This window comes from Phyllobates terribilis, unplaced genomic scaffold (assembly GCF_046119375.1).
Source record: "Phyllobates terribilis strain yellow unplaced genomic scaffold, ASM4611937v1 Scaffold_1__5_contigs__length_1240528914, whole genome shotgun sequence".
In the NCBI taxonomy this organism is placed as follows: Eukaryota; Metazoa; Chordata; class Amphibia; order Anura; family Dendrobatidae; genus Phyllobates; species Phyllobates terribilis.
Window position 1 is genome coordinate 604,460,791 of NW_027362761.1, and position 16,192 is coordinate 604,476,982.

A 16,192-nucleotide genomic window follows, 5' to 3' on the forward strand; every position below is an offset into this window, starting at 1 on the left:
CTCAAACTGGTGTAAAAGATATATATAATATTTCCCAGTCACATCAAAAGCAGGATGCACATAAGCACAGTACTCACCGACACGCAGCAGCCCAGGTGCCATAAAGAATACGGCTCTTATATGCTAGAACATAACCACTATAACACTGCCCCCTATGTACAAGAATATAACTACTATAATACTGCCTCCTATGTACAAGAATATAACTACTATAATACTGCTCCCTATGTACAAGAATATAACTGCTATAATACTGCTCCCTATGTACAAGAATATAACTACTATAATACTGCTCCCTATGTACAAGAATATAACTGCTATAATACTGCTCCCTATGTACAAGAATATAACTACTATAATACTGCTCCCTATGTACAAGAATATAACTGCTATAATACTGCTCCCTATGTACAAGAATATAACTACTATAATACTGCCCCTATGTACAAGAATATACCTACTATAATACTGCCAGAATGTACAAGAATATAACTACTATAATACTGCTCCCTATGTACAAGAATATAACTACTATAATACTGCTCCCTATGTACAAGAATATAACTACTGTAATACTGCTCCCTATGTACAAGAATATAACTGCTATAATACTGCTTCCTATGTACAAGAATATAACTACTATAATACTGCCCCTATGTACAAGAATATACCTACTATAATACTGCCAGAATGTACAAGAATATAACTACTATAATACTGTCCACTATGTACAAGAATATAACTACTATAATACTGCCCCCTATGTACAAGAATATAACTGCTATAATACTGTCCCCTATGTACAAGAATATAACTACTATAATACTATCCACTATGTACAAGAATATAACTACTATAATACTGCCCCCTATGTACAAGAATATAACTACTATAATACTGCCCCTATGTACAAGAATATAACTACTATAATACTGCCCCTATGTACAAGAATATAACTACTATAATACTACCCCCTATGTACAGGGATATAACTACTATAATACTGCTCCTATGTACAAGAATATAACTACTATAATACTGTCCCCTATGTACAAGAATATAACTACTATAATACTGCTCCTATGTACAAGAATATAACTACTATAATACTGCTCCTATGTACAAGCATATAACTACTATAATACTGCTCCTATGTACAAGAATATAACTATTATAATACTGCCCCTATGTACAAGAATATAACTACTATAATACTGCTCCTACGTACAAGAATATAACTACTATAATACTGCTCCCTATGTACAAGAATATAACTACTATAATACTGCTCCTATGTACAAGAATATAACTACTATAATACTGCTCCTATGTACAGGAATATAACTACTATAATACTGCTCCTATGTACAAGAATATAACTGCTATTATACTGCTCCTATATACAAGAATATAACTACTATAACACTGCCCCTATGTACAAGAATATAACTACTATAATACTACCCCCTATATACAGGGATATAACTACTATAATACTGCTCCTATGTACAAGAATATAACTACTATAATACTGTCCCCTATGTACAAGAATATAACTACTATAATACTGCTCCTATGTACAAGAATATAACTACTATAATACTGATCCTATGTACAAGCATATAACTACTATAATACTGCTCCTATGTACAAGAATATAACTATTATAATACTGCCCCTATGTACAAGAATATAACTACTATAATACTGCTCCTATGTACAAGAATATAACTACTATAATACTGCTCCCTATGTACAAGAATATAACTACTATAATACTGCTCCTATGTACAAGAATATAACTACTATAATACTGCTCCTATGTACAAGAATATAACTACTATAATACTGCCCCCTATGTACAGGGATATAACTACTATAATACTGCTCCTATGTACCAGAATATAACTACTATAATACTGCTCCTATGTACAAGAATATAACTGCTATAATACTGCTCCCTATGTACAAGAATATAACTACTATAATACTGCTCCCTATGTACAAGAATATAACTGCTATAATACTGCTCCCTATGTACAAGAATATAACTGCTATAATACTGTCCCCTATGTACAAGAATATAACTACTATAATACTATCCACTATGTACAAGAATATAACTACTATAATACTGCCCCCTATGTACAAGAATATAACTACTATAATACTGCCCCTATGTACAAGAATATAACTACTATAATACTGCCCCTATGTACAAGAATATAACTACTATAATACTACCCCCTATGTACAGGGATATAACTACTATAATACTGCTCCTATGTACAAGAATATAACTACTATAATACTGTCCCCTATGTACAAGAATATAACTACTATAATACTGCTCCTATGTACAAGAATATAACTACTATAATACTGCTCCTATGTACAAGCATATAACTACTATAATACTGCTCCTATGTACAAGAATATAACTATTATAATACTGCCCCTATGTACAAGAATATAACTACTATAATACTGCTCCTACGTACAAGAATATAACTACTATAATACTGCTCCCTATGTACAAGAATATAACTACTATAATACTGCTCCTATGTACAAGAATATAACTACTATAATACTGCTCCTATGTACAGGAATATAACTACTATAATACTGCTCCTATGTACAAGAATATAACTGCTATTATACTGCTCCTATATACAAGAATATAACTACTATAACACTGCCCCTATGTACAAGAATATAACTACTATAATACTACCCCCTATATACAGGGATATAACTACTATAATACTGCTCCTATGTACAAGAATATAACTACTATAATACTGTCCCCTATGTACAAGAATATAACTACTATAATACTGCTCCTATGTACAAGAATATAACTACTATAATACTGATCCTATGTACAAGCATATAACTACTATAATACTGCTCCTATGTACAAGAATATAACTATTATAATACTGCCCCTATGTACAAGAATATAACTACTATAATACTGCTCCTATGTACAAGAATATAACTACTATAATACTGCTCCCTATGTACAAGAATATAACTACTATAATACTGCTCCTATGTACAAGAATATAACTACTATAATACTGCTCCTATGTACAAGAATATAACTACTATAATACTGCCCCCTATGTACAGGGATATAACTACTATAATACTGCTCCTATGTACCAGAATATAACTACTATAATACTGCTCCTATGTACAAGAATATAACTGCTATAATACTGCTCCCTATGTACAAGAATATAACTACTATAATACTGCTCCCTATGTACAAGAATATAACTGCTATAATACTGCTCCCTATGTACAAGAATATAACTGCTATAATACTGCTCCCCATGTACAAGAATATAACTGCTATAATACTGCCCCTATGTACAAGAATATAACTACTATAATACTGCCCCTATGTACAAGAATATAACTACTATAATACTGTCCACTATGTACAAGAATATAACTACTATAATACTGCCCCCTATGTACAAGAATATAACTGCTATAATACTGCTCCCTATGTACAAGAATATAACTACTATAATACTATCCACTATGTACAAGAATATAACTACTATAATACTGCCCCCTATGTACAAGAATATAACTACTATAATACTGCCCCTATGTACAAGAATATAACTACTATAATACTGCCCCTATGTACAAGAATATAACTGCTATTATACTGCTCCTATATACAAGAATATAACTAGTATAATACTGCCCCTATGTACAAGAATATAACTACTATAATACTACCCCCTATGTACAGGGATATAACTACTATAATACTGCTCCGATGTACAAGAATATAACTACTATAATACTGTCCCCTATGTACAAGAATATAACTACTATAATACTGCTCCCTATGTACAAGAATACAACTGCTATAATACTGCTCCCTATGTACAAGAATATAACTACTATAATACTGCTCCCTATGTACAAGAATATAACTGCTATAATACTTCTCCCTATGTACAAGAATATAACTACTATAATACTGCCCCTATGTACAAGAAAATAAATACTATAATACTGCCCTATGTACAAGAATATAACTACTATAATACTGTCCACTATGTACAAGAATATAACTACTATAATACTGCCCCCTATGTACAAGAATATAACTGCTATAATACTGTCCCCTATGTACAAGAATATAACTACTATAATACTGCTCCTATGTACAAGAATATAACTACTATAATACTGCCCCTATGTACAAGAATATAACTGCTATTATACTGCTCCTATATACAAGAATATAACTACTATAATACTGCCCCTATGTACAAGAATATAACTACTATAATACTACCCCCTATGTACAGGGATATAACTACTATAATACTGCTCCTATGTACAAGAATATAACTACTATAATACTGTCCCCTATGTACAAGAATATAACTACTATAATACTGCTACTATGTACAAGAATATAACTACTATAATACTGCTCCTATGTACAAGCATATAACTACTATAATACTGCTCCTATGTACAAGAATATAACTATTATAATACTGCCCCTATGTACATGAATATACTACTATAATACTGCTCCTATGTACAAGAATATAACTACTATAATACTGCTCCCTATGTACAAGAATATAACTACTATAATACTGCTCCTATGTACCAGAATATAACTACTATAATACTGCTCCTATGTACAAGAATATGACTACTATAAGACTGCCCCCTATGTACAGGGATATAACTACTATAATACTGCTCCTATGTACCAGAATATTACTACTATAATAATGCTCCTATGTACAAGAATATAACTACTATAATATTGCTCCTATGTACAAGAATATAACTACTATAATACTGCCCCCTATGTACAAGAATATAACTACTATAATACTGCCACTATGTACAGAAATATAACTACTATAATACTGCTCCCTATGTACAAGAATATAACTACTATAATACTGCTCCTATGTACAAGAATATAACTACTATAATACTGACCCATATGTACAAGAATATAACTACTATAATACTGCCCCTATGTACAGGAATATAACTACTATAATACTGCTCCCTATGTACAAGAATATAACTACTATAATACTGCTCCCTATGTACAAGAATATAACTACTATAATACTGCTCCTATGTACAAGAATATAACTACTACAATACTTCCCCCTATGCACAAGAATATAACTACTATAATACTGCCCCTATGTACACGAATATAACTACTATAATACTACCCCTATGTACAAGAATATATCTACTATAATACTGCTCCTATGTACAAGAATATAACTACTATAATACTGCCCCCTATGTACAAGAATATAACTACTATAATACTGCCCCTATGTACACGAATATTACTACTATAATACTGCCCCTATGTACAAGAATATATCTACTATAATACTGCTCCTATGTACACGAATATAACTACTATAATACTGCCCCCTATGTACAAGAATATAACTACTATAATACTGCCCCTATGTACACGAATATAGCTACTATAATACTGCCCCTATGTACACGAATATAACTACTATAATACTGCCCCTATGTACAAGAATATATCTACTATAATACTGCCCCCTATGTACAAGAATATAACTACAATACTGCCCCCTATGTACAAGAATATAACTACTATAATACTGCCCAATATGTACAAGAATATGACTACTATAATACTGCCCCCTATGTACAAGAATATATCTACTATAATACTGCCCCCTATGTACAAGAATATAACTACTATAATACTGCCCCTATGTACAAGAATATAACTACTATAATACTGCCCCCTATGTACAAGAATATATCTACTATAATACTGCCCCCTATGTACAAGAATATAACTACTATAATACTGCCCCTATGTACAAGAATATAACTACTATAATACTGCCCCCTACGTACAAGAATATAACTACTATAATACTGCTCCTATGTACAAGAATATAACTACTATAATACTGCCCCTATGTACAAGAATATAACTACTATATTACTGCCCCCTATGTACAAGAATATAACTACTATAATACTGCCCCTATGTATACGAATATAACTACTATAATACTGCCCCCTATGTACAAGAATATATCTACTATAATACTGCCCCCTATGTGCAAGAATATAACTACTATAATACTGCCCCTATGTACAAGAATATAACTACTATAATACTGCCCCCTATGTACAAGAATATAACTACTATAATACTGCCCCTATGTACACGAATATAACTACTATAATACTGCCCCTATGTACACGAATATAACTACTATAATACTGCCCCTATGTACAAGAATATATCTACTATAATACTGCTCCTATGTACAAGAATATAACTACTATAATACTGCCCCTATGTACAAGAATATAACTACTATAATACTGCCCCCTATGTACAAGAATATAACTACTATAATACTGCTCCTATGTACAAGAATATAACTACTATAATAATGCCCCTATGTACAAGAATATAACTACTATAATACTGCTCCCTATGTACAAGAATATAACTACTATAATACTGCTCCTATGTATAAGAATATAACTACTATAATACTGCCCCTATGTACAAGAATATAACTACTATAATACTGCTCCTATGTACAAGAATATAACTACTATAATACTGCCCCTATGTACAAGAATATAACTACTATAATACTGCCCCCTATGTACAAGAATATAACTACTATAATACAGCTCCTATGTATAAGAATATAAGTACTATAATACTGCTCCTATGTATAAGAATATAACTACTATAATACTGCTCCTATATACAAGAATATAACTACTATAATACTGCCCCTATGTACAAGAATATAACTACTATAATACTGCTCCTATGTACAATATAACTACTATAATACTGCTCCCTATGTACAAGACTATAACTACTATAATACTGCTCCCTATGTACAAGACTATAACTACTATAATACTGCTCCTATGTATAAGAATATAACTACTATAATACTGCCCCTATGTACAAGAATATAACTACTATAATACTGCTCCTATGTACAAGAATATAACTACTATAATACTGCCCCTATGTACAAGAATATAACTACTATAGTACTGCCGCTATGTACAAGAATATAACTACTATAATACTGCCCTATGTACAAGAATATAACAACTATAATACTGCCCCTATGTACAAGAATATAACTACTATAATACTGCTCCCTATGTACAAGAATATAACTACTATAATACTGCTCCTATGTACAAGAATATAACTACTATAATACTGCTCCTATGTACAAGTAGATAACTACTATAATACTACTCCCTATGTACAAGAATATAAATACTATAATACTGCCCCCTATGTACAAGAATATAACTACTATAATACTGCTCCTATGTATAAGAATATAACTACTATAATACTGCCCCTTATGTACAAGAATATAACTACTATAATACTGCCCCCTATGTACAAGAATATAACTACTATAATACTGCCCCCTATGTACAGGGATATAACTACTATAATACTGCCCATATGTACAAGAATATAACTACTATAATACTGCCCCTATGTACAAGAATATAACTACTATAATACTGCTCCTATGTACAAGAATAAAACTACTATAATACTGCCCCTATGTACAAGAATATAACTACTATAATACTGCCCCTGTGTACAAGAATATAACTACTATAATACTGTCCCTATATACAAGAATATAACTACTATAATACTACCCCTATGTACAAGAATATAACTACTATAACACTGCTCCTATGTACAAGAATATAACTACTATAATACTGTTCCTATGTACAAGAATATAACTACTATAATACTGCTCCTATGTACAAGAATATAACTACTATAATACTGCCCCTATGTACAAGAATATGACTACTATAATACTGCTCCTATTTACAAGAATATAACTACTATAATACTGCCCCTATGTACAAGAATATAACTACTATAATACTGCCCCCTATGTGCAAGAAAATAACTACTATAATACTGCCCCTATGTACAAGAATATAACTGCTATAATACTGCTCTTATATACAAGAATATAACTACTATAATACTGCCCCCTATGTACAAGAATATAACTACTATAATACTGCTCCTATGTACAAGAATATAACTACTATAATACTGCTCCTATGTACAAGAATATAACTACTATAATACTGCTCCTATGTACAAGAATATAACTACTATAATACTGCCCCTATGTACAAGAATATAACTACTATAATACTGCTCCTATGTACAAGAATATAACTACTATAATACTGCTCCTATGTACAAGAATATAACTAGTATAATACAGCTCCAATGTACAAGAATATAACTACTATAATACTGCCCCTATGTACAAGAATATAACTACTATAATACTGCTCCTATGTACAAGAATAAAACTACTATAATACTGCCCCTATGTACAAGAATATAACTACTATAATACTGCCCCTGTGTACAAGAATATAACTACTATAATACTGTCCCTATATACAAGAATATAACTACTATAATACTACCCCTATGTACAAGAATATAACTACTATAATACTGCCCCTATGTACACGAATATAACTACTATAATACTGCCCATATGTACACGAATATAACTACTATAATACTGCCCCTATGTACAAGAATATATCTACTATAATACTGCTCCTATGTACAAGAATATAACTACTATAATACTGCCCCTATGTACAAGAATATAACTACTATAATACTGCCCCCTATGTACAAGAATATAACTACTATAATACTGCTCCTATGTACAAGAATATAACTACTATAATAATGCCCCTATGTACAAGAATATAACTACTATAATACTGCTCCCTATGTACAAGAATATAACTACTATAATACTGCTCCTATGTATAAGAATATAACTACTATAATACTGCCCCTATGTACAAGAATATAACTACTATAATACTGCTCCTATGTACAAGAATATAACTACTATAATACTGCCCCTATGTACAAGAATATAACTACTATAATACTGCCCCCTATGTACAAGAATATAACTACTATAATACTGCTCCTATGTATAAGAATATAAGTACTAAAATACTGCTCCTATGTATAAGAATATAACTACTATAATACTGCTCCTATACACAAGAATATAACTACTATAATACTGCCCCTATGTACAAGAATATAACTACTATAATACTGCTCCTATGTACAAGAATATAACAACTATAATACAGCCCCTATGTACAAGAATATAACTACTATAATACTGCTCCCTATGTACAAGACTATAACTACTATAATACTGCTCCTATGTATAAGAATATAACTACTATAATACTGCCCCTATGTACAAGAATATAACTACTATAATACTGCTCCTATGTACAAGAATATAACTACTATATTACTGCTCCTATGTACAAGAATATAACTACTATAATACTGCCCCTATGTACAAGAATATAACTACTATAGTACTGCCGCTATGTACAAGAATATAACTACTATAATACTGCCCCCTATGTACAAGAATATAACTACTATAATACTGCCCCAATGTACAGGGATATAACTACTATAATACTGCCCATATGTACAAGAATATAACTACTATAATACTGCCCCTATGTACAAGAATATAACTACTATAATACTGCTCCTATGTACAAGAATAAAACTACTATAATACTGCCCCTATGTACAAGAATATAACTACTATAATACTGCCCCTGTGTACAAGAATATAACTACTATAATACTGTCCCTATATACAAGAATATAACTACTATAATACTACCCCTATGTACAAGAATATAACTACTATAATACTGCTCCTATGTACAAGAATATAACTACTATAATACTGTTCCTATGTACAAGAATATAACTACTATAATACTGCTCCTATGTACAAGAATATAACTACTATAATACTGCCCCTATGTACAAGAATATGACTACTATAATACTGCTCCTATGTACAAGAATATAACTACTATAATACTGCCCCTATGTACAAGAATGTAACTACTATAATACTGCCCCCTATGTACAAGAATATAACTACTATAATACTGCCCCTATGTACAAGAATATAACTACTATAATACTGCCTCCTATGTACAAGAATATAACTGCTATAATACTGCTCTTATATACAAGAATATAACTACTATAATACTGCTCCTATGTACAAGAATATAACTACTGTAATACTGCTCCTATGTACCAGAATATAACTACTATAATACTGCCCCCTATGTAGAAGAATATAACTACTATAATACTGCCCCCTATGAACAAGAATATTACTACTATAATACTGCCCCCTATGTACAAGAATATAACTACTATAATACTGCCCCTATGTACAAGAATATAACTACTATAATACTGCTCCTATGTACAAGAATATAACTACTATAATACTGCTCCTATGTACAAGAATATAACTACTATAATACTGCTCCTATGTACCAGAATATACTATAATACTGCCCTCTATGTACAAGAATATAACAACTATAATACTGCCCCCTATGTACAAGAATATAACTACTATAATACTGCTCCTATGTACAAGAATATAACTACTATAATACTGCCCCCTATGTAGAAGAATATAACTACTATAATACTGCCCCCTATGAACAAGAATATTACTACTATAATACTGCCCCCTGTGTACAAGAATATAACTACTATAATACTGCCCCCTATGTACAGGAATATAACTACTATAATACTGCTCCTATGTACAAGAATATAACTACTATAATACTGCCCCCTATGTACAAGAATATAACTACTATAATACTGCTCCTATGTACAAGAATATAACTACTATAATACTGCCCCTATGTACAAGAATATAACTACTATAATACTGCCCCCTATGTACAAGAATATAACTACTATAATACTGCCCCTATGTACACGAATATAACTACTATAATACTGCCCCCTATGTACAAGAATATATCTACTATAATACTGCCCCTATGTACAAGAATATAACTACTATAATACTGCCCCCTATGTACAAGAATATAACTACTATAATACTGCCCCTATGTACACGAATATAACTACTATAATACTGCCCCTATGTACACGAATATAACTACTATAATACTGCCCCTATGTACAAGAATATATCTACTATAATACTGCTCCTATGTACAAGAATATAACTACTATAATACTGCCCCTATGTACAAGAATATAACTACTATAATACTGCTCCTTTGTACAAGAATAAAACTACTATAATACTGCCCCTATGTACAAGAATATAACTACTATAATACTGCCCCTGTGTACAAGAATATAACTACTATAATACTGTCCCTATATACAAGAATATAACTACTATAATACTACCCCTATGTACAAGAATATAACTACTATAACACTGCTCCTATGTACAAGAATATAACTACTATAATACTGTTCCTATGTACAAGAATATAACTACTATAATACTGCTCCTATGTACAAGAATATAACTACTATAATACTGCCCCTATGTACAAGAATATGACTACTATAATACTGCTCCTATTTACAAGAATATAACTACTATAATACTGCCCCTATGTACAAGAATATAACTACTATAATACTGCCCCCTATGTGCAAGAAAATAACTACTATAATACTGCCCCTATGTACAAGAATATAACTACTATAATACTGCCTCCTATGTACAAGAATATAACTGCTATAATACTGCTCTTATATACAAGAATATAACTACTATAATACTGCCCCCTATGTACAAGAATATAACTACTATAATACTGCTCCTATGTACAAGAATATAACTACTATAATACTGCTCCTATGTACAAGAATATAACTACTATAATACTGCTCCTATGTACAAGAATATAACTACTATAATACTGCCCCTATGTACAAGAATATAACTACTATAATACTGCTCCTATGTACAAGAATATAACTACTATAATACTGCTCCTATGTACAAGAATATAACTAGTATAATACAGCTCCAATGTACAAGAATATAACTACTATAATACTGCCCCTATGTACAAGAATATAACTACTATAATACTGCTCCTATGTACAAGAATAAAACTACTATAATACTGCCCCTATGTACAAGAATATAACTACTATAATACTGCCCCTGTGTACAAGAATATAACTACTATAATACTGTCCCTATATACAAGAATATAACTACTATAATACTACCCCTATGTACAAGAATATAACTACTATAATACTGCCCCTATGTACACGAATATAACTACTATAATACTGCCCATATGTACACGAATATAACTACTATAATACTGCCCCTATGTACAAGAATATATCTACTATAATACTGCTCCTATGTACAAGAATATAACTACTATAATACTGCCCCTATGTACAAGAATATAACTACTATAATACTGCCCCCTATGTACAAGAATATAACTACTATAATACTGCTCCTATGTACAAGAATATAACTACTATAATAATGCCCCTATGTACAAGAATATAACTACTATAATACTGCTCCCTATGTACAAGAATATAACTACTATAATACTGCTCCTATGTATAAGAATATAACTACTATAATACTGCCCCTATGTACAAGAATATAACTACTATAATACTGCTCCTATGTACAAGAATATAACTACTATAATACTGCCCCTATGTACAAGAATATAACTACTATAATACTGCCCCCTATGTACAAGAATATAACTACTATAATACTGCTCCTATGTATAAGAATATAAGTACTAAAATACTGCTCCTATGTATAAGAATATAACTACTATAATACTGCTCCTATACACAAGAATATAACTACTATAATACTGCCCCTATGTACAAGAATATAACTACTATAATACTGCTCCTATGTACAAGAATATAACAACTATAATACAGCCCCTATGTACAAGAATATAACTACTATAATACTGCTCCCTATGTACAAGACTATAACTACTATAATACTGCTCCTATGTATAAGAATATAACTACTATAATACTGCCCCTATGTACAAGAATATAACTACTATAATACTGCTCCTATGTACAAGAATATAACTACTATATTACTGCTCCTATGTACAAGAATATAACTACTATAATACTGCCCCTATGTACAAGAATATAACTACTATAGTACTGCCGCTATGTACAAGAATATAACTACTATAATACTGCCCCCTATGTACAAGAATATAACTACTATAATACTGCCCCAATGTACAGGGATATAACTACTATAATACTGCCCATATGTACAAGAATATAACTACTATAATACTGCCCCTATGTACAAGAATATAACTACTATAATACTGCTCCTATGTACAAGAATAAAACTACTATAATACTGCCCCTATGTACAAGAATATAACTACTATAATACTGCCCCTGTGTACAAGAATATAACTACTATAATACTGTCCCTATATACAAGAATATAACTACTATAATACTACCCCTATGTACAAGAATATAACTACTATAATACTGCTCCTATGTACAAGAATATAACTACTATAATACTGTTCCTATGTACAAGAATATAACTACTATAATACTGCTCCTATGTACAAGAATATAACTACTATAATACTGCCCCTATGTACAAGAATATGACTACTATAATACTGCTCCTATGTACAAGAATATAACTACTATAATACTGCCCCTATGTACAAGAATGTAACTACTATAATACTGCCCCCTATGTACAAGAATATAACTACTATAATACTGCCCCTATGTACAAGAATATAACTACTATAATACTGCCTCCTATGTACAAGAATATAACTGCTATAATACTGCTCTTATATACAAGAATATAACTACTATAATACTGCTCCTATGTACAAGAATATAACTACTGTAATACTGCTCCTATGTACCAGAATATAACTACTATAATACTGCCCCCTATGTAGAAGAATATAACTACTATAATACTGCCCCCTATGAACAAGAATATTACTACTATAATACTGCCCCCTATGTACAAGAATATAACTACTATAATACTGCCCCTATGTACAAGAATATAACTACTATAATACTGCTCCTATGTACAAGAATATAACTACTATAATACTGCTCCTATGTACAAGAATATAACTACTATAATACTGCTCCTATGTACCAGAATATACTATAATACTGCCCTCTATGTACAAGAATATAACAACTATAATACTGCCCCCTATGTACAAGAATATAACTACTATAATACTGCTCCTATGTACAAGAATATAACTACTATAATACTGCCCCCTATGTAGAAGAATATAACTACTATAATACTGCCCCCTATGAACAAGAATATTACTACTATAATACTGCCCCCTGTGTACAAGAATATAACTACTATAATACTGCCCCCTATGTACAGGAATATAACTACTATAATACTGCTCCTATGTACAAGAATATAACTACTATAATACTGCCCCCTATGTACAAGAATATAACTACTATAATACTGCTCCTATGTACAAGAATATAACTACTATAATACTGCCCCTATGTACAAGAATATAACTACTATAATACTGCCCCCTATGTACAAGAATATAACTACTATAATACTGCCCCTATGTACACGAATATAACTACTATAATACTGCCCCCTATGTACAAGAATATATCTACTATAATACTGCCCCTATGTACAAGAATATAACTACTATAATACTGCCCCCTATGTACAAGAATATAACTACTATAATACTGCCCCTATGTACACGAATATAACTACTATAATACTGCCCCTATGTACACGAATATAACTACTATAATACTGCCCCTATGTACAAGAATATATCTACTATAATACTGCTCCTATGTACAAGAATATAACTACTATAATACTGCCCCTATGTACAAGAATATAACTACTATAATACTGCTCCCTATGTACAAGAATATAACTACTATAATACTGCTCCTATGTACAAGAAATATAACTACTATAATAATGCCCCTATGTACAAGAATATAACTACTATAATACTGCCCCTATGTACACGAATATAACTACTATAATACTGCCCCTATGTACAAGAATATATCTACTATAATACTGCTCCTATGTACAAGAATATAACTACTATAATACTGCCCCTATGTACAAGAATATAACTACTATAATACTGCTCCTATATACAAGAATATAACTACTATAATACTGCCCCTATGTACAAGAATATAACTACTATAATACTGCTCCTATGTACAAGAATATAACTACTATAATACTGCCCCTATGTACAAGAATATAACTACTATAGTACTGCCGCTATGTACAAGAATATAACTACTATAATACTGCCCTATGTACAAGAATATAACTACTATAATACTGCCCCTATGTACAAGAATATAACTACTATAATACTGCTCCCTATGTACAAGAATATAACTACTATAATACTACTCCCTATGTACAAGAATATAAATACTATAATACTGCCCCCTATGTACAAGAATATAACTACTATAATACTGCTCCCATGTATAAGAATATAACTACTATAATACTGCCCCTTATGTACAAGAATATAACTACTATAATACTGCCCCCTATGTACAAGAATATAACTACTATAATACTGCCCCCTATGTACAGGGATATAACTACTATAATACTGCCCATATGTACAAGAATATAACTACTATAATACTGCCCCTATGTACAAGAATATAACTACTATAATACTGCTCCTATGTACAAGAATAAAACTACTATAATACTGCCCCTGTGTACAAGAATATAACTACTATAATACTGTCCCTATATACAAGAATATAACTACTATAATACTACCCCTATGTACAAGAATATAACTACTATAATACTGCTCCTATGTACAAGAATATAACTACTATAATACTGTTCCTATGTACAAGAATATAACTACTATAATACTGCTCCTATGTACAAGAATATAACTACTATAATACTGCCCCTATGTACAAGAATATGACTACTATAATACTGCTCCTATGTACAAGAATATAATTACTATAATACTGCCCCTATGTACAAGAATATAACTACTATAATACTGCCCCCTATGTACAAGAATATAACTACTATAATACTGCTCCTATGTACAAGAATATAACTACTAT

At 30.9% G+C, this 16,192-nt stretch overlaps 1 protein-coding gene across 3 annotated transcripts in view; it reads right to left on the reverse strand.

Moving 5' to 3' along the window:
* Positions 1–16,192, reverse strand: part of IL11RA (interleukin 11 receptor subunit alpha) — a 282,222-nt gene that overhangs the window by 2,508 nt on the left and 263,522 nt on the right. The window lies entirely within an intron of this gene.